Consider the following 22,817-nt stretch of genomic DNA (forward strand, 5'->3'; position numbering starts at 1 on the left):
ATTACATACAACCACAACAACGTAGGCAAAATTGCTAAAATCAATCATGCTTAGAATTAAATTAAAAGGGAAAACTCACAAAAGGTTAAAGAAAATATGAATTAGAACACCCCTACCTCAATTTTGTATAAAAACTCTCAAATGGGTTCAAATTTTCGAAGTCCTAGGGGAGGCCAAAAGCTGAAATTGCTTACACAGACTTGAAGATCACGCCGAGCTCTTTAATTTGCCATAAACGGCACCCAAAAATTTCAAGTGGTTAGAGATTAATTGAAGTTTGAAGTTTGATTGATCAAATTTTAATTTTATTATTAAAATCCAGTTCTACATTGGAGAGGATTTATCTTTGGGCTATTTTGGGCTACAGCCTGCTCATTTTAAATGATTCATAAAATTGTAAAAGAATAGATGATTCATTTTTTTTTTTTTTAATATGAAAGACAATTCATACAACAGAAGGAAAAATACAATCAGAAAGAAGAGCATCAATATAGATGATTCACTGATGGAAACATATTTTACTCAAATAGTTGGAGGAGATTACAGTAAAATAGCCTCGTCAACTTTCTAACAAAGTCTAAAATGCAACCTTTTTTTAAAAAAAATAAATAAATAAATTAAGGATTTTGGCATCAGGATCAGGTTTTTCGTTATTTGATTAAAATAAAAAGTTTATATCATTGGAAGGTCTTATACAATTATTTACACCTTGTAAACAACAAATGCACATTTTAGGCCGTGTTGGTTTTGATGAAAAATATTATTTTTATTTTTATTTTTATTTTTCGATATTTGACAAAAATATATAAAATAATTTGTCAAAATTAATGGAGAAGTTATTTTTTTAAAATTTTAATATTTTTTTCTTAGTAAATATTTTATGACAACGAAATACCAAAAAATAAAAAATATATTTTGAAAATATTTTACATCCGAACAAATGGAGCCTTAGTGTCAAATAAGATCACAAGAATGTGCACGCGTGTTCTCATATATTCTTGTTAAATGCTTTAATAAGTTTTTTTTTTTTTTTTTTTGGTACTCTCTCGTCCTAAAATAAATATCTCTCTTTGAGAATTTAACTTTTTAATAGAATGAATTTTAGTATTTTTTATTACCAAATCTATCCTTGCTGGTACATAGAGATGCGATGATTTACTTTTTTTTAATAAGTTCAATGTAAAAAAATTAAATTGATAATGTTACAAATGTGTATATATATATTTTGTGTAAATTTGATGTGTCATAATAGATTTACATAAAAAATTTAGATTAATTATTTTTAACTCCCGTCATTATTTTTTATATTTTGTGTAAAAATATATCCGCCAATGACAACCAATCACATGTCATGCCTAAAATCCCACATAACTTTTATAAACTTACTTAACATATGGTTGATTTGTTAATGGGATGAGAAATAGGTAGGAGATAGAAAATAAACCGATGTGGTTGTATAAAAAGGTTGTGCAACATATACAATAATTTTACACATTGGTAAGGTGGTAGCATATTGCTCTAGATAAAAAAGTTTTATAATTATGTATATTTTACACAAAAGAGTCTTTTAATACATTGCTGGAGATGTTTTAACTATTTTAATTTTTTATTTTTAGGACAGATGGAGTATTAAAATTCATATTGATTGTTAGATGTAAAAATATGTCTTAGATAGAAATAAATATACGGTGCACCCGGTGCAACAGAATAATTTGAATCATTCTTGATATGCACCAACACGTGTTTGTGTCATCACATATTATGCATGGACGACTCAAATTAAACTGGTGCACGGTGCACCAACGCACCAAATATCTACCGGGTGCACCTGGCATCCTAAAATCATCATAGCAGAGCATGTATAATAAAAATATTTGATTAGTGTATTATGGCCGGCACGGCACGGCACTTCAATGTATTACATTATATTATGACCGGCACTTCAATGTATTACATTATATTATGACCGGCACTTCAATGTATTACAGTATATTATGACCGGCACTTTACAATAGCTCTACTACTAATATTTTAGGTGAAGTATGTCCAACAACTTTTGAAAAATCCCGTCAACCCTCGTTGTCTTGAATTTGATTAGGTGCGAGCAAAACCCCATTTTGATCTATTGTATTGTTTTACTCAATCGTTCACAAACTCACCCTTAGGGTGTGTTTGGTAGGGTTGATTTGGAGGGATAAGGAGAGAAAAGAAAAGAAAGGATAGTGTGAGAGTGTGTTTGGCTAACTTAATTGGAGAGAAAAGGAGGATAGAGAGATAGGGAGGGATAGTACAGTAAGTTGTAAATTCTTAATACCAAAAATACCATCCACAAATCAATATAAAGAAAAATTATTTCATTTATGTCCTAATTTTGTTTTTATCCATTATTATTATTATTATTATTTTACTTTTGTTTTTACCCATTGAATTAAACTGTCACAAAGAACCATTCCAAATATCCTATGTGAGGTTTTGGAAATAAATAATATATGAAGTGGTTATAAAAGGGTAAGATAGTAATTTGGTCACATCCTTTCTTTTGTTTTCTCTCCTCTATCTTATCCAAACAAAAATTACTATCATTTATTTTCTTTTCTCCCCCTGTCTATCCAAACACGAATTAAAATTATTATTACCATTTCATTTCATTTTTTTTCTTTTCTTTTCTAAATACTATCCTTTTCTTTGCTAAGTTATAGTTTCTTTTCTTTTCTCTCTGTCTATCCAAACACACTTTCAATCTCTTTCTTCTTTTGCTTATTTCTCTGATTTCACTAACCAGATCGATGGAGGTTGCAATGGAGGTTGCAAAGGACTTTTGCTTATTGATATGATTTCACAAACCAGATCGATGGAGGTTGCAATGGAGGCTGCAAAGGAGATTGCTGCGGGGGTGTTTCTGGGACCGATCTTTGAGAAGCTGCGTGACATTTTGGTCTCTCTGGTGGTGCCAAACTATGCCCATCCAGAGGAAATCGACCTAAATCTTGAGTTGAAGAAGTTGCATAAAATGTTGCCTGAGATTCGTGCTGTTCTGGCCGCTGCAGAGGAGAAGCAAATGACAGATGATAGAGTCAAATCGTGGATAGATGATCTCACCGACTTGGTTTATGATTTGGATGATTTGCTCGATGATTTCGCTACTGAATCTTTGCGACTCGAGGCAGAATCTGAAGCTAGCAGTAGCACCACTCCTCCTGGTAAGATAAAAAAACTCATCTCAACTTGTTTCACATGTTTCACCACTCCTAGTGCTGCTGTTAAATTTGATTAAAATATGATGTCAAAATTAAAGGAAATCACCGAAAGATTAAAAGATATTGAAGCCCAAAAGAATACCTTGAATTTGAATGTAGACGTTGGAGGGAATAGGTCCAATACAGTGCCAAGAAGACTGGAAACGACTTCTTTGGTTGTCAAATCTGATGTCTATGGTAGAGAAGAAGATAAAAATGCTATTCTTGACGAGTTGTTGAAGGCTGAAACTAGGGATGATAACAAAGTGTCTGTCATTCCTATTGTGGGTATGGAGGTGTTGGTAAGACAACTCTAGCTCGTCTGGTCTATACTGATGAACGTCTAAAGGATCATTTTGATATCAAGGCATGGGTCTGTGTTTCTGATGATTACAATGCTGTTAGAGTGACAAAAACAATTCTTGAGGTGGTGACTACAAAGTCTCATGAGTTCCAGGCTCTAGATATCCTTTAAGTGAAACTGAAGGAGAGCTTGTCGGGCAGAAGATTTCTTCTTGTTTTGGATGATATTTGATATGAGAAGTATGCAGATTGGGAACTCCTACGACGTCCTTTTATGTTTGGTGCACCTGGGAGCAAAATTATTGTCACAACTCGGCTTGGAAACGTTGCATTAACCATGAGTCTGTCTCCAGGTTACCCTCTAAAAGAGCTGTCGAAAGAGGAATGTCTATCTTTATTTGCTCATCATGCAATTAGGAGACGAAACTTTGATTCACATCTAGATCTGTAAGGAATTGGTGAGTAAATGTAAAGGCTTGCCTTTGGCAGTTATAACACTTGCAGGCCTCTTGCGCACTAAGCGACGCCAAAGTGAGTGGGCTGATATATTGAATAGCAATATATGGGATTTACCTGAAGAGAAAAATGATATTCTTCCTGCTCTTAGATTGAGCTATCATCATATTCCATCTCATTTGAAGCAATGCTTTGCTTACTGCGCAATATTTCCAAAGGACTATGGGTTTGACAAAGACGAACTAGTTTTGTTGTGGATGGGGGCAGGCCTTTTGCAGCTACTAAAAGAAAAGAAGCGGATGGAAGATTTTGGCAATGAATGCTTTGATAATTTGTTATCAAGGTTATTTTTTCAACAATCAAGTGGTAGTAAATCAAAGTTTGTGATGCACGACCTTTTAAATGATCTAGCTATATATGTCATTGGGGATATATGCTTTAGACTGGACAAGTTGGAGGGTAATGAGCAATCTCAAATGTAATACCCCTATATTTTAGAGGAATTATTTAATTAATTAATTGCCTTTAAATGAATTTAATGGATTTATTTATTTCAAATTATTTATTTATTTACTTGTTTATGTGATTTATTGGTATGATGATGTGCTTGATTATTGATTGATTTGTTAGTGTGTTAATTTTTATTTGTATGGTATAACTTGGTTGTTAATTCTTATTTGATTATGTGCTACATGTATTTAGTTGTTTTAAAATTAAGTGTTTATTTATTTAATTATTTGTTTACATTTAATGGATTGGGTTTGGATTATTTGGACCAAAGGATTTGGGTCTTCGGTTGGAGAACGAAGCCTTAAAGGATTTGGGATTATTTAAAGGCCCATGGATTTATGCATGAGTATATATATATATAATTATATATTTATAGTAAGTATATATGTATAGGACTTTATGCATATATATGGTAAGTATAGTTAAAAATGATTTATAAATATATATTACATAATACACACACACATATATATATATAAATATATATTACATAATACACACACACACACACACACACACACACACACACACACACACATATATATATATATATATATATGTCATGTATATTAATATAACTAGAGTCCTACATAGAGGAGGATTTGATTTGACAATATATATTATTATTGTGTGAGGAATATATATATAATATAATATATGTGTATATATATTTTATTTAAAAGTATTATTAGTTTTTTAGGTAATCATACTAAGAATAGGATTAGGGTATTAAGGTGTATAAATATACACATAAGGTTATAATGTTAAATGGTTTTTCACGTTAGAAAAAAATAAGTGAAGCAAAGAAAAAGAAGAAGAGAAGACTGACAAAGAAAAGGTCGGATTAGAGAAAGAAAACGTCGGATTTGGAAGAGACAACCAAGGTTGAAGCGTCGGTTTTGTTTCGAAACCTTCAGGCAAGTTCTTTTCTAAATCTCCTCTTAGAACCCATAAGTTTATCACCTTGGGTATCAAAATCTATAGATTAAATTGGCATGTTAATCACCTAGACATAGGATAAATGCATGTGAAGAAATTGATTAGTAGAAAAGGAAGAATCCTTCTTCAACTTGGAAACTTTTTCCAAATCCTGTTTTAGTATTCTGTCTGTATCTCTTTCTTTGAGTGCCAAAATGGCTTAAATCTCGTATTGTTGAATGGAAATTCGATTATCTACAATTTTGTATTTCACGAAAATTTCATGAAACGGATGTTTACCTTGTCAAAACTGGGTTGGAAGACAGTACGAATTTTGTATATATATATCTTATCCCATAATTGTTTTAACCAATTTGGATAATTTGTATGGTTGGGTGTTGACTAAATAATTCTTAATATGTATATGTAACGACATTGACCTGGAGGCCCGGACCGCTACACGGGTCCTTACTCGAACCCGAGGTGATCTAGGTCCAGCACGACATTTCCCAAGTTAAAGCACCATTACAACGCTTGACTAACACTCTCACTACACCCCATGATCCAAACTGACATGAACCAATCAAACATCAGAAGAAAGAATGAAAGATAACCAAGCTGCTTCATTTCGGTCGACCGAAGTGGAGCTTCGGTCGTCCGAAATGGAGGTCCCGAAAGCAAGGGAGAGAAGAGAGAAGCTTGAACCTAAAGCTTCATTTCGGTCAACCGAAGTAGAGCTTCAGTTGTCCGAAATGAAGATCCCGAGAGTAAAGAGTCTTGTTTCGGTCGACCGATGCATCATTTCGGTCGACCGAAATGACAATCCCGAGCCTAAAAACCTGCATCCCAGGAGCTGCACTTGTGAAATAATAAAGAAGCTTAAATGGAACTTTAAAATGGCTACATTTGGTTTAAACACTGCGAAAATACATCATACATTAATCATGGACGAAACACCAACTCTTGATCCTATAAACCAACATTTTATTACAATTCGTTTACAAGGAGATATACATCATAGTTGCATGTCAAAAAATCTATGAATATACAAGAGAATGTCCAATTACAAAAGTAGCAAAAGTAGTCTTCTAACAACTTTCACGCTTGAGATGGATTATCGTCCACCGGTTCTTTTCCAAAACCTGAAAAAAATAATATATATAGTAGGGTGAGCATAAAGTTCAGTAGGTGACACTTAAGACACACATCTTGTGTCTTTGTGAATCCAAACAAAGCATAGGCCAATGGGAAATAGGGATCATGCTATTTGAGGATAAAACAACATACACTTCAACTCCAAGCATAAACAATGCAATGTGATGTGATACAATGCATGCCATGGTCACTCCCCATTTTCATTTCTCAAAACATCATGTCCAAACTGTTAATACAACCCGTCCTTTGGTGACCTCGCCGCGACACGAGAGGAGGATTGACTAGTGTCCCTGACCCTTGGTAACCCCGCGGCGTCATTATGGGGCCCAGCTAGCTCAACCACGCTAGGGCGACTCCCTAGTCCCCTCTAGGCTATATTAACCTCCGGCCCGTTGGTAACCTCGCAGCGACTGGGTTTTCCAAAACCAATTCACAAAACTTTTCTCCTAAAATTCCCCTTTTTGTTTTCGAAACAATTTTTCCCATTTCATGCAAACCCAATGGTATGTGTATGAAACTATATGCGCCATACCTTCAATATCATGGCATTTAAAATTCTACACCATAAAATTAAACATACAACATGTTCAACATCTCCAAAGTAATCATTCACACATTAAGATACAACAAAATACATTTAAGAATGCTTTTCACATAGAACAACTCACAGTCATACACATAGATTTCTCTAGACAACATTTAAAATAATCGTTGATACAATTAACTTCTAATTAAGTATGCTTGGCACAACAAAGAAGTATAACTCACAATGGAACAAGAAGGAAGTGGATTAAGATGTCCCTACCTCAAGATTGCACCAAAACCCTTAAAATGGGTCCCTAATTCGAAGGCCAAGGGGAGTCTTAAAGTTGGAATTGATGGTACCAATGCGTAGAGCTCGTCCTGGGCTTCGTTTTGCCTCAAACAGCACCTTAATCCACCAAGAAATGAGAAAGAAGTCTTGATTCAAAGGTTGCTTCCAAAATGAGGAGGAAAATAGAAGAGAAATGAGAAAGAGAGAAAAGCTATGGGAGAGAGAAGAATTGAGAAGCAAAATGGTCTCTAGACCATTACTTGGGTAGTGGTGGGTCCCACCACTATCCTTTGACTTTTCCTTTTTCCCTTTTATTCATCCATTTTACATCACACAACATGCAAATGCACCTTATCCAAATACCATAAAATTCATGCAAATTAAAATGCACAAGATTCAATTGGATCCAACCACAATCTCACACACGACACATGAAAAGACCAAAATGCCCTTGCATCAACACATTTTCAGAAAATTGAACAAAATGCTGAAAATCGGAAACGTTACAATCTCCCCAACTGAAAAAGATTTTGTCCCCGAAATGAAGCCATACCTGGGGAAGAAAACAACTCTGGGTACCTGGAGTGAACCAGCTGTTCAAGCTCCCAAGTAGCCTCCTCAACTCTATGGTGTCGCCAAAGAACTTTCACCAACTGCACCGCTTTGCCCCTTAACACCTTTTGCGGTGTGTCAAGGATCTGTACTGGTCCCTCTTCATAGGAAACATCTTCATCAACGTCCACATCAACCCAATCCAAAACGTGAGATGGATCTGGTTCATACTTCCGTAACATCAACACATGAAAAACATTGTGAACCTTGTCCATCTGTGGCGGCAAAGCAAGCTTGTAGGCAACTTCTCTTACACGGTCCAAGATCTCGAACGGTTCAATGAATCGTGGTGACAACTTGCCACTTTTCCCGAACCTCATCAATCCTTTTCGTGGAGAAACTTTCAGAAAAACATGGTCTCTTACTTCAAAAGATAGCGGTCGTCTCCGCCTATCTGCATAGCTCTTCTGTCGACTCTGAGCTGTGAGCAACCTCTGTCTGATCAACTTAATTTTCTCAGTAGTCTCGAGTACAATGTCCTGTCCTAAGACAGCTGTTTCGCCTACCTTAGTCCAACAAACTGGTGATCTATAAGGTCTACCGTACAACGCCTCAAATGGAGCCATCTCGATGCTCACCTGATAACTGTTGTTGTAGGCAAACTCGATGAGTGGAAGGTGATCCTCCCAACTGCCTCATAAATCAAGCATACATGCCCGAAGCATATCTTCCAAGATCTGGATAGTACGCTTCGACTGGCCGTCCGTCTGTGGATGGAATGCCGTACTCAGGTGCAACGCTGAGCCAAACGCTGTTTGAAGTCCTTTCCAAAACTTGGAAGTGAACTTTGCATCCCTATCCGAAACAATGGTTACTGGAACCCATGTAACCTTATAATTTCTGTCACATATAGAACACCAAGTGTTTCTGCATCATCTGTTGCCTTAATGGGCAAAAAGTGAGCCGTCTTGGTCAATCTGTCAATGGTGACCCCTACGGTCTCGTTACTTCTTCGTGACCTTGGAAGACTTGTCACAAAATCTATAGTGATCTGTTCCCATTTCCACTGCTACAGGCAATGGTTGCAACAACCCTGCCAGTTTCTGATGCTCGGCTTCACTTGTTAACAGGTAAGACACTTAGCCACAAACTGTGCAACATCTTTCTTCATCCTGTTCCACCAATACTGACGTCTCAAATTGTGATACATCTTGGTACCACCTGGATGAACTGCAAAGCAAGAAGTATGAAACTCTCTTAAGACATCCTCACGACAAACTGTGGGAACCACCAACAAACCCTTGAACCGTAGACCTCCATCTGCATACAAGGTCCAATCCTTCACTGTTTCGCCACTGGAAATCAAAGCGTGAATGGCATCCAAGTCTGGATCCTGTCTCTGCGACTAAATCACTCGTACAATAAGGGTAGGCTGAGCCACAAGACTAAACAAAAATGCTGACTCACTGCCAACCTCATCATCAAAACACTGCAATCCCATCTCCTCTAGATCATTAAGCATCTTCCATTTCTGAATGGCTAAACTTGCTAAAGTTCCACGAGATTTCCGGCTTAAGGCATCAGCTACCACATTCGCCTTGCCCAGATGATATTGTAAATCAAGATTATAATCCTCCAAGTACTCAACCCATCATCTTTGCCTGTTGTTCAAGTCCTTTTGAGAGAAAAGGTACTTGAGACTCTTATGATCCGAGAACACCTCGAATCTCTCACCATACAAGTAGTGTCTCCAACACTTTAAAGCAAACACGACTGTCGCTAACTCCAGATCATGAGTAGGGTAGTTGTTCTCATGAGTCTTTAACTGCCGAGACCCATAAGCCACTACTCTACCATCCTGCATCAGCACACATCCCAAGCCATCGCGTGAAACATCACAATAAATCACATAACCCAAGCCACACTAAGGTAACACCAACATTGGAGTCGTAGTCAACCTTGTCTTCAATTCTTGAAAAGATGACTCACAGGCTTCATTCCACACGAACTTGATCATTTTCCGAGTCAAATGGGTTATAGACGCTTCCAAACGGGAGAAATCTTTCATAAATCTCCGGTAATAACCCGCTAGACCAAGAAAACTGCGGATCTCAAAAATATTCTTGGGTTGCTCCCAATTTAAAACAGCTTCAATCTTTAATGGATCAACTGACACTCCGTCTTCTGAAACAACATGTCCCAAAAACATCACCTCTTGTAGCCAAAACTCACATTTCTCATATTTAGCATATAATCGGTGCTCCCACAAAATCTGCAACACAATACTCAAGTAGACCTCGTGGTCTTCCCGAGTCTGTGAGTACACAAGAATGTCATCCACGAAAACTACCACAAACTGGTCCAAGTAATCGTGAAAGACACGGTTCATTAAGTCCATGAATGCCGCTGGCGCATTAGTCAAGCTAAAAGGCATAACAAAGAACTCATAGTGTCCATACCGTGTACGAAACGCTGTCTTCGGGATATCCTCATCCCTAACCTGCAATTGATAATAGCCAGACCTCAAATCAATCTTCGAGAAACAACTGGCTCCCCTCAACTGATCAAATAAATCGTCTATCCTTGGCAAAGGATACTTGTTCTTGATGGTGGCATGATTCAACTTCCGGTAATCGATGCATAACCTCAAAGAACCATCTTTCTTCTTAGCAAACAAGACCGGTGCGCCCCACAGTGACACACTCGGTCGGATGAAACCTTTCATCCTCAAATCATCAAGTTGTTTCTTTAACTCTTCCAACTCAACTAGTGCCATACGATATGGTGCCATAGAAATTGGCGCGATACCAGGCATCAAATCGATGGTGAACTCCACTTCTCGATGTGGAGGCAACTCTGTCAAATCTTCTGGAAACACGTCCAGAAAATCACGAACAATCGTCGAATAATCTTCTTCCACAACACCATCTTCTTCGGCTAGAAAACTAGCCAAGAAGTAATCACTACGTCCTTTTCCACGAATTCCATACAATGATGAAGGTTGGGAATCACTCCGATCTCCCATGAAAAAGAAACAATCACCTTCAGGAGTACAAACTGTAACTCTTCCTCTGAAACAATCAATTGTGGCATGAAAGAATGCTAACCAATCCATCCCGAGAATGACATCAAAGCTAGTCATCTCCAGGAGGATAAGGTTAAACACAAACGTTCGTCTGATTATCACAATGGAACAATCCCTCACAAGTTGGTTCAAAGACACAAAAACCCCAACTGGCGTATCAACTAATAATGCCCGATCCATGTAACTGACCTCTAACCCCGATGCAAGTACAAATGAAGATGAAATGAAAGAATGAGATGCACCAGAGTAAAAAAGAATACGAGCCCAAGAACCAAGCACTGGAAAGATACCTCGAAGAACTGACGGTCTAGAAGATGCATCAGCCGGTGCAAGTGCAAAGACGCGTCCCTACGGTGCTTGTACCTGAGAACTACTACCCTGAACACCAGACTGCTGCACCGACCCAGTAGGAGCATCCCTCCTAACAGGTCGTGAGCCCTGAGAAGACATAGCAGGCTGAGGTGGTGGTAGTGGTCTAAAGCTTGATTGAACTGTGACCGACTGAGACAGCCTCTATCGTGACCCTCTGCCACTACCGGTGCCTGTTCCTTGATTAGGATAGTCCTGAATCAAATGACCTCGCTAACCACACCCATAGCAAGCCCTTGGAGCTGAAGAAACTGAAGACGATCTCATGGGACAACTAGACTTATAGTGTCTAGGCTGCTGACATTGGTAACAAACAACTCCACTCTTATCAGATCTAGCTGGCATAGGAGTGGTAGGATTAGATCGTGCAGACTGTTGCCTCTGAAACTGAAATGAACTTCCTCTGTTCCTCTTCTAAGAAGATCCCTCCGAAGATGGCCCTACACATCTCTTTTGCTTCAATTACTCTCTTCTTGCGTCTTTCTCTTTATTATCAACCTCAAGCATCAATGCCCTTTCCACTGCTTTAGAGTAAACCTTAATGAACTGTGCTGTGATCAACGGCCTCATCCGATCATTAAGACCAGAAACAAACTTCTGAGTCTTGTTAGCTTCATCTCTCACCATTTCTGGAGCAAAACGGGAGAGTGAGGTGAACTTGTTCTCATATTCCGCCACTGACATGCTTCCTTGAATAAGGTTATGAAACTGGTCTTGTAACTCCCATCTTTTAGAAAGTAGAAAATACTTTTCCTAAAAGAGCTCTTTAAACTTATCCCAACTCATCTCTTCCACCTTATGCCGATTCGTAACCGTCTTCCACCAAAGCTTAGCATCCTTAGCAAACTTGTAAGTTGCTAGGATAATCTTCAAATGATCCTCCGTCACATCCATTGAAATTAGTTGAGTCTCAACTTGATCCAGGTAGTCATCTGCTACCATTGGATCCGCACCACCTTCAAACATAACTGGCATCAACTGACCCCTTAATGATTTAAGATGCTTTTAAGCTGGCGTCTCCTCAACTTGAACTGTAGGTTGTGGTGTCGAATGCGACTGAGTAGCAATGGCGGCCCTCACGGCACTTTGCAATAAACGATTCAACTCCAGTGCCACAGAACCTTCACCCACTTCTATGGGTGCTTCAACATTCTCCCTCCTTGTGGAACAACTGTTGGGGGAATCAAGTTCCTAAGAAGTGTGTCTTCATCATTTAGCTCCGCCAGATTGGAGTTAGAGCTCTCGCCAACATCACCCCTTGTTGGTCTAGAGCCAACATCCCTTGATTCCTCACGCCGTGACATCGTGCTATAAAACGAGAAAACGGCTCAAGACGTGACATTAAAATCCACTGAAAATGACTCAACATGAAATGGCGTCATACTAACACTTAGCATACACAGTTGTGCAAGAAACATTTTAACATAAACAAGTAAGCATATAAGCAAGTAAGCATGCTTCTTTAAGTAATAAGTAAGTAACAAGTAATCACATAAACAATGTAATCAACACCCCATGCAGGCTTCTACCCGTCATCCTAAAGGTTTTCAAACCATCGCTCTGATACCATTCATTGTAATGACCCTTACCCGGAGGCCCGGACCGCTACAAGAGTCCTTACTCGAACCCGAGGTGATCTAGGTCCAACACGACATTCCCCAAGTCAAAACACCATTACAACGCTTGAATAACACTCTCACTACACCCCATGATCCAAACCGACATGAACCAATCAAACACCGGAAGAAAGAATGAAAGATGACCAAACTGCTTCATTTTGGTCGACCGAAGTGAAACTTCGGTCGTCCGAAATGGAAGTCCCGAGAGCAAGGAAAAGAAGAGAGAAGCTTGAACCTAAAGCTTCATTTCGGTCGACCGAAGTGGAGCTTCGGTCATCCGAAATGAAGATCCTGAGAGTGAAGAGTCCTGTTTCGGTCGACCGATGCATAATTTCGGTCGACCGAAATGACAATCCCGAGCCTGAAAACCTGCATCCCAGGAGCTGCACTTGTGAAATAATAAATAAGCTTAAATGGAACTTTAAAATGGCTACATTTGGTTAAAACACTGCGAAAATACATCATACATTAATCATGGACGAAACACCAACTTTTGATCCCACAAACCAACATTTTATTACAATTCGTTTACAAGGAGATATACATCATAGTTGCATGTCCAAAAATCTATGAATATACAAGAGAATGTCCAATTACAAAAGTAGCAAAAGTAGTCTTCTAACAACTTTCACGCTTGAGGTGGATTATTGTCCACCGGTTCTTTTCCAAAACCTGAAAAAATAATATATATAGTAGGGTGAGCATAAAGCTCAGCAAGTGACACTTAAGACACATATCTTGTGTCCTTGTGAATCCAAACAAAGCATAATGTCATGCCCCGCAACCAAGAGGCTATGCCACGCAAGCGCCACGCAGACGCCCAGCAGACGATGATATGGAACCTGCATGGACCGGAGCTTTCTAGACTTCTCTACACAAGTATGGAACTTTCCAGAATTCTCTAGATTAGTGTGGAGTTGTCTAGCCTTTTCTAAACTTGTCTAGAGTTGTATAGAATTCTCTAGACTTGTCTTGTACATTGTACATAGTTCTAGATTTGTGTAGATATTTCTTTAGAGGATTCTAGACACTAAATCTAGGGCACACATTTGTACACATCTAGAATGTTCTTGTAAGGCCAAAGGCCTATAAATAGGAGGTGAGAGTTCATTTGTTCCTCACCAAGCAACCAAGTTGTAATCTTCTCCTCTCAAGCAATACAAGTTCTATACATTCCTAAACTCTCTTGCTCACTTGCCTAATCTCTTCCTACACACCCAAGTAAGCAAAATACTTGTCTAACCTTAGTCTTCACTAAGCTAGCACACTCGGGTACACTGACTTAGCGCTTTAAGGGGGCTTGAAAGTGTCTAAGGCCGCATGGGAGCTTGGAAAGGTTCAAGTCCGTGACAGTTGGTATCAGAGCTAAGGTCGTAAAGCATCACACCTTGTGTGGATGAAGCTATGGTGGAGCTATTAGACGTGACTAACTCCCAAGAGGAGGAACTACGTGGAAGGGAAGCAAATCTCCCTCCAGTCGGAGTGAGGACGAGGGCTAGGTCGAAGGACATCATGGCGGGCTTAGAGGCACGTATGGAAAATATAGAGGGGTCCATAGCCAACGTGTTGGAGCAGCTTGAGAATGTTCACCAGCGCATGGATGGGCTCAAGTCGGAGGACGCTGAGTTTCAGAATGCTATCAAAGGGTCACTCAATACCCTAAGTGGTGACTTTCAGTAGGAGCTCCAAGCACTTCAAGAACTTATGTTGGGCGAGTTTACTACCTTACGTGGCTATGTTGATCAGGAGCTTGGCACTTTCCGCGAGCAAATGGAGGAAATGCGAGCAGATTGGACATTATGCAAACAGGTGGTGGCGTCCGGTACAACTACTACGGGGGTAGTAGCACCCCGGGTTGATATTCCCAAGCCTAAGTGTTATGGTGGGAACCGGGTAGTGAGGGAGTTGGAGAACTTCCTCTTCAGCATGGAGCAATACTTTGAGGCTACGGGCATGACCGATGAGACCATCAAGATATGCACAGCAACCCTCTACCTCACTGACCATGCCATGCTATGGTAGAGGAAAAAGTATGGTGACATGGGCAAAGGTACGGTCTCTATGGATACTTAGGCTGATTTTACAAGGAAAATTAAGAAGTATTTCTATCTTGAGAATGCCGAGGATGAAGCCAGGGGCAGACTCCAAAGGCTAAAACAAGTTGGGTCAATCCGGGACTATGTGAAGGAATTCACTAACTTGACTCTTAAGATCCTGGATCTATCCGATAAGGACTCTCTTTTCTTCTTCATGGATGGTTTACAGTTGTGGACTAAGACAGAGTTGAGGCGTCGCAATGTGCAAGACCTTGCCACGGCTATTGCAGAAGCGGAGTCCTTTATTGATTTTAGCTCTAAGAAGGAACCCTCGTCTAAGCCAAAAGACAAAGACAAGGACAATGGGAGGTATGCCGGTAAAGGTGGGGGAGACAAGGGCACTGCACCCCATAAGGATTGGACCCGTAAGCCAGGTGGTGGCCATGGTGGGAAAGAGGGAAGGAAGAACAAGGAAGAACAAGGAAGGAGCACCTAAGCCTAAGGGTTCTTGCTTCATATGTGATGGACCACATTAAGTAAGAGATTGCCCAAAGCGAAAAACCCTCAATGCCATGACGAGCTGCTACGAAGAGCAACAACATGAGGAGGCGCAGATGGGTTCACTGCAAATCTTTAATGCCATCAAGGCTAAAACTGAAGTCCCTAAGGCGGCGACTAAGGGGCTAATGTTCGTGGAGGTGAGCATCAATGGGACACCCACACGTGCTTTGGTGGACACGGGTGCATCCTACAATTTTGTGAGCCTTGACGAGGGCAAGAGATTGGGCCTCAAGTATAGCAAAGAAGGGGGCTCCATGAAGGCAGTTAACTCAGCGGCAAAGGCTATACATGGCCTGGCACACGGCGTCAGAGCATGCATTGGTGAGTGGGGTGGCCACATAGACCTATCGGTGGTACCCATGGACGACTTCAAACTAGTCCTTGGGTTGGAGTGTTTAGACAAGGTGAGAGCTTCCCTATTCCTTTTGCTAACACTATGTGTATTATGGAAGGCAACACTGCAAGCATGGTATCGGTGCAGCAAGGCGCCAAGTTGGAAGCCCAAGCTTTGTCAGCTATGCAATTCAAGAAGGGCTTCAAGAAGAGAGAGACTAGCTACCTTGCTACGTTACTGGAGACACCCGATGATGAGCTAGTCCCTTCCCCGCAAGAAGAAGTGCCTAAGGAGATACGAGCCGTGCTAGACGAGTACACGGACGTGATGCCTAAGGAGCTGCCCAAGAAGCTTCCACCTAGGAGGGAGGTGGATCATAAGATTGAGCTGGAACCAAGTTCTAAACCCCCTGCTTTGGTGCCTTACCTGATGGCACCCCTATAGTTGGAGGAGTTGTGGAGACAGCTCAAGGAGTTATTAGATGCGGGCTATATTCGACCCTCGAAGGCCCCATATGGCACACCAGTGCTGTTCCAGAGGAAGAAGGATGGGTCCTTGCGTATGTATATTGACTACCGGGAGCTAAATAAGGTGACTATTAAAAACAAGTACCCCATTCCTCTCATTGTCGATCTCTTTGATCAGCTTAGTGGAGCACGCTACTTCACTAAGCTTGACTTGCGCTCAGGGTACTACCAGGTGCGGATAGCGGACGGGGATGAGCCTAAGACTATATGTGTGACGAGGTATGGCTCTTATGAGCTTCTTGTTATGCCGTTTGGCCTGACCAATGCACCTGCTACTTTCTGTACTTTGATGAACAAGCTCTTCCATCCCTACCTGGATCGCTTTATGGTAGTGTACTTGGATGATATTGTTGTGTATAGCACCACTCTAGAGGAGCACGTGCAGTACTTAAGGGCGGTCTTCTAAGTCTTACGGGAGAACGACCTATATGTGAAGACGGAGAAATGCTCTTTCGCCCAGGAAGAGGTGTTGTTATTAGGGCATAAGATACAGGATGGCAAACTAATGATGGACGAGGCAAAGGTGAAGGCCATTCAAGAATGGGAGCCGCCCACTAAGGTGACAGAGCTACGCTCATTTCTTGGGCTTGTCAACTACTACCGCCGCTTTATCAAGGGTTACTCGGCGAGAGCAGCCCCATTGACAGACCTTTTGAAGAAGGCGCGTACTTAGAGTTGGACAGAGTCATGCCAGGGGGAATTTAATGACTTAAAGAAGGAAGTTACAGAGGAGCCAGTACTTAGCTTGTCTGATCACTCCAAGCCATATGAGGTGCACACAGATGCATCCGACTTTGCTATTGGGGGTGTCTTGATGCAGGAAGAACACCCCATAGCTTATGAGAGCTGCAAGCTTAATGACACTGAGCGGTGCTAGGATGTTGTCATAGAAAAAGGGAAAAGAAAATAAAATTGGTGGGACCCACCACTAAGCACATAAGTGGTCTAGAAACCCATTTTGGCTTTCTCACTTTCTCTCTCCCATAACCCTCCCTTCCTCTATTCTCTTCTTCATTTTTCTTTTTCATTTTTGTACTAAACTTTAAGTTTGGATTCCTCTCTCATTACTTAGAGATTTTGGGTGCCGTTTAAGTGCTCTACGTGTATGGTCCAACAATTTCAGTTTTGGTACCTCCTTGTGCATTCGAATTTGGAGACCATTTTAAGGGTTTTGTGCAATCTAGAGGTAGGGGCTCTTAATCCATGAGTTCTTGTGCTTTGTGAGTTAATCTCTTTTAAATGATTGTTTGGTATGCTCAATTTGTATAGTTTCTAGCCAATTGATTAGTTGTGACGTATACTTGTCAATTTTTTGCAATTATGTGTGATAAATGGTCTATCTAAAGAGCATGCATATATGTTGATTCTTTATATGCCTATTATGCTAGATGTTATTGTATGATAGCATGTTGTAGCTTTCTTGGAAATTCTTATGAATTGTGTTTTGCTAATTTAATTTGAGCTAATTGTGAAATGATGAGCATTGACATAATATAATGCATCTATGCATTTACAATGGGCAAGAAATGGGAAGAATTGATTTCGAAATGAAAAAGGGGAGTTTTGTGAAAGAATGTATTGATGAAAGTGTTTTGATAAAACCCGGTCGCTACGGAGTCACCAACGGGCCGGTAGGTTAATGTAACCTAGAGGGAACTAGGGAGATTGACCTAGCGTGGTTGAGCTATCTGGGCCCCATAATGATGCTGCGGAGTCACCAAAGGTCAGGGACAGTAGCCAATCCTTCTCTCGGCGCTGTGGAGTCACCAAAGGTCAGGGACAGTAGCCAATCCTTCTCTCGGCGCTGCGGAGTCACCAAAGGGGGTTACATTAACAGTTTGAAAGAGATGGTTTTTGAGAAAAGAAAATGGGGAGTGACATTGGCATGCATTTGCATTCCATGGCATTGCATTATTTGTATTAGTGTTTGGTTGGAACGTTGTATTACCCCAACATTGTATGATCCCCACTCCCATTGATCTATTTTATGTTTGGATTCACGGGGACACAAGAGACGTGTCTTAAGTGTCTCCTGCTGAGCATATTGCTCACCCCATCATATTCTACATTTTTCAGGTCATGGAAAAGAAATAGCCGACGGTAATCCCACTCAACCTTAGCTTGGATTAGGAAATGTCTTTTTGCTAGCTTTTGTAGTTGGACTTAATTTTGTAAAGATGTAGACTCAAAATGCATCATTTTTGCAACATGTAAAATATTTGGATTTATTGTGTACATGGCCATTGGGCAATGTAATTAAGTTTTACTCACTCAAAATCAGTTTATGTATTTTAAGTAACGTGGGGCAAATTACGTTAATGACGTGGTGGTTGATGTTGTATTAGGTGTTGTAATGCATTTAAATATATACATAAATGTAATTGTGTGGGTGGTTAATTATCAAAGGTTGGTGTATGTGAGTTTTTATTGGACAGTGGTAAGTGAAATTGAGAATTTCCCAGAACCGGTCGACTTGTAGCTTCCCATACGTCAACCGGTATCTTCACAGTGAGTGATTGTTGCGTACACTCCAAACCAGTCGACGTATGGCTTCCCATACGTTGACCGGTATCCATTGTAACACACGTTCCAAACCAGTCAACGTATGGCTTCCCATACGTCGACCGGGGTATGGCTCCCCATACGTCGATCGGTATCTCGCCAGTAGGTTTTTCCACTATTCATAACCCAAACCAGTCGACGTATAGGGTATATACATCGACCGGTTTCTGCCTTTTAATTAAACTCTATTTTAATTTCCCAAAATTACACTGCGGCACCCATTTGATGTTATAAGTAATTATTTTATGACCCAATAAATGCAATAATTATGTTTTGACCACCAAAAGAACTATATTGCCACGAACCTTATTTTAATTGTTACGTAATGCAAGTTAATGACTATTACGTCCTTTGGGTCTTAATTTATTGAAATATGGCAAATTACCATCTTGCCCTTTTCGGACCTTGATATTTTAATTTAATGTGAAATAACCGTATTACCCTCGAATGGTTTTGGGTCGGGTAAGGACCCATTTAATGATCCGGATCCATGAGGAGTTGGGTCGTTACAGGGGCGTAAAGAAACTAATGGTAATGGAGAGTGGGGGTGGTCATGGTTGTGCGAGACTCAATATTTTATAAGGGTGTTTTAGTCTTTTTCAAATGTTTAATATTTTATATTTAAAATGAATTAAATATTGAGGACACTCTCGTCTTTTCACATCTTTTAAGGGCATGTTTGGATCCTTGGGGGTGTCTTTGTTAACTTTATCAAACCTAAGGGGTATCATCATTCAAAAATGGCCCAACTTATAATATCAGACTAAGGTGCTGAGTTTTAATAGGAGAATGATAAGGAGGGTGTAAATAGTAGTATTTTTAATACATACTTAAAGAGTAGGGCATTGTCCCACAATACACCATTCCTAGTTTTCCTGAACAGAATAAAGTTGGAAAGTGTAGGGATATCTTATAGAGATATAGTTATATAATGTAGATATTAAGGAGCTTAATACTCGCATTACCAATGATTATTTTATTAGAAATTTTAAAAGATTAAAGAATTCGAGATTTTACTGTCCTGTAGACCTATGGAGATTATTGGAATATGTCATACATATTTAATGAGAGTGGTGAATCCAATGGGAGTTTAAAATATTGTAGTTTCTTTTGCAGAAAAGTTTTTTAGCATCTATTTTATTGATTCCAGGCTTCATTCCACTTTCTTTAGTGGTTTTAGTTAAAGCTCATGTTCCTATTTTTCAGTTATTCCCACTCAATTAGTTATTTCTTCTTTGCAAGTTTTCTTTCAGTTTCCAATCTAGTTCCTAAGCCTGTTTAGCTTAGGAGATCTTCTAGAGCTTGGAAGTGTGCTGTAGTTGGTGATTTGAGGTGTTTGATGGATAGAAGACAAAATAGATGGCCAAGTGCTTAAGCAAAAGTGAAGTGTTGTTTTCTTTGAAATTATTTTCCAGTTTCATTAAAGGACTCTTTAAGAGTCATTCTTTCATTATCACTCATTTATGGCTTAAATAAGTTTTACAGCAGTAGTATCCAAAAAAATTTGATACAGTGGTTACTAATTGTAAGTTCAAAGAGAATGTTATGGATAAATGCATATACCTTAAGTTCAGTGGGAATCACTTTGTTTTCCTTGTCCTATTTGTTGATATTTTGCAAGGTAGCAATAACATTCATTTGATACTTGATATTAAGAATTTTATGTAAAGAATTGACATAAAGGACATGAGTATGCAAAGTATGTCCTTGGCTTTAGAATCCACATAGATCATGCTACTGAAATATTTGGACTTTCTCAAAAGGCTTATATTAATTAAGTATATGAAAAATGTTAACGGTGACCAAGCGTAATAAGCCCATTGACATAAAGTTCATTTTCAAGCATGAGAAAGTTAAGGTTTAAGTGCCTTTAAGATTTCCCCATATGGTTACAGAAAGATTGTTACATGTCCTCTCACTAAAGGTCTTCAGCCAAAGATAATAAAGTATTTATAAAGCACGTGATTCGGATAGGTGTTCGAGAGTCATTATGTTATGATATCCGGTATTTCTTTTATATATGCTACATTGCAGTTAGTTTCTTTACGCCTTGTGGTGACAATTATTTTTCCTCCAGTTTATGCCTTATGGTGACAGTTATTTGCATCTAAAATAAAGTTATGATGCATAATTATTATTATCTTGATATATATGGTTTATGCACGTGCTATTATGTTTGCCTGGAATAATATTTCACTCATAAGTTTGTTTGGGTTAGATGTGAGATTGGCACCACATCGATAAATCCAAAATAATTATTAAAGGTTGTCTGAGAGTGATAATTCACTCATACGATTGTGTGGGCTAGATATGAGATTGACGCCATATCGGTAAATCCAAATATAAGATTTGTCTGGGAGTAGTATTTCACTCATGAGGTTGTTTGGATTAGATGTGAGATTGACACCACATTGGTAAATCCAAACATAAATATTAAATTTTGCCTGTGAGAGTTTTTCCACACTCCATGAGGATAGCTTGGGCTAGCTATGGGATTGGCTCCATATCGGTAAACCCTCACACTGAACAGAAGGTTGGCGGTTTGCTGTAATATGTTCAGGTGACATACCGCGATAGTATGAAGCAGGACGGATAATGAGGTGTGCGTTTAGACCCCATGCGGTTTGCACATCTCATGAAATACAGTAAAAACCACTATATTTGCTTGAATCCTAGATGGAATCAGTTTTGAGACTATGGAACTGTTTAGACTAATATATTACTTGTCTATGCATTCATGATCCACTATTGAGGAAATTTATGGAGGACAGTGTTCTAAAGTTTCAATCCATCAATTTCGATAATTGTGTTTTCTAAATAAATAAAAATGAGTAGCCACTCGATTTTTATAAAGTGTGTTGCAATCCATAGTGTCATTTTATAAAACTTAGAGTGCATGGACCAAGTGGGAGATTGTTGGAATTTTATATATATATTTAAATTATAAAAGTATTTTATGGTCCTATGTACTACGTTTTCTAAAATAGGATTGCAATGTGATTATTGATACTTGATGGATTGGGTTGTACTTTCCAATCTGGTGGTCTAATTGGGAATATGGTTTTATACCGTTGGATTATGATTTTCTAACTTATTTGGTGTGATTTAATTCTAACCATTGATATCTAAGTTTCCATGATAGGAAGGGAGACTTAGATATGCTTGTTTGTAGAGAAGCCGTCCCCCTCCCCCCTATTGTTATTATATATAAGGGTTCAGTCCTATCGTATCGACAACTTTCAGAATGGGGTAAAACGCTCTATTTTTTTTTTTCCAGATCTCTCAAAGGGCCATAAGAATTCTCAAAGGTATATGTGCGTTAATCATCAATTAGGTATGAGCCTAAATTCCCTATTTAATTAATTGTAATATTCTTTATTTCTACATGTGGATTATTGATTTAAACCCAACAGTTATCCTTTAAATAAAAGAAGGAAAAAAAATGGAAGGTTTAAATTGGTAAATCATTAGGCATTCGAAGCTGGTTATGCATAAACAGAAAGGAAACTGAGAAATCTCCTGTGTCAAGCTATTTTTCTTATGGTTGATTTGCTAATAAATTAAACTAATTATTTGTAGATTTATTGGTGCAATTCTATTGTGTTAAGTTTGATAATTGTCAAACCTAGTTGCAACTATTATATCTCCATGCCCCCTAAGCTACTTTTCTATGCGATTTGATTTCCTTAATTAAGTCTTCCTTCCTAATAATCAGGAAGGCCTGATGTTCCATTCTCCACAATCCAAAAAGTAGTAACATCTTTTCTATGATGAATCTTA

Source organism: Cornus florida, unplaced genomic scaffold, assembly GCF_030987335.1.
Source record: "Cornus florida cultivar Cherokee Brave unplaced genomic scaffold, ASM3098733v1 CherokeeBrave_3.0.0_Hap2_Chr11, whole genome shotgun sequence".
In the NCBI taxonomy this organism is placed as follows: Eukaryota; Viridiplantae; Streptophyta; class Magnoliopsida; order Cornales; family Cornaceae; genus Cornus; species Cornus florida.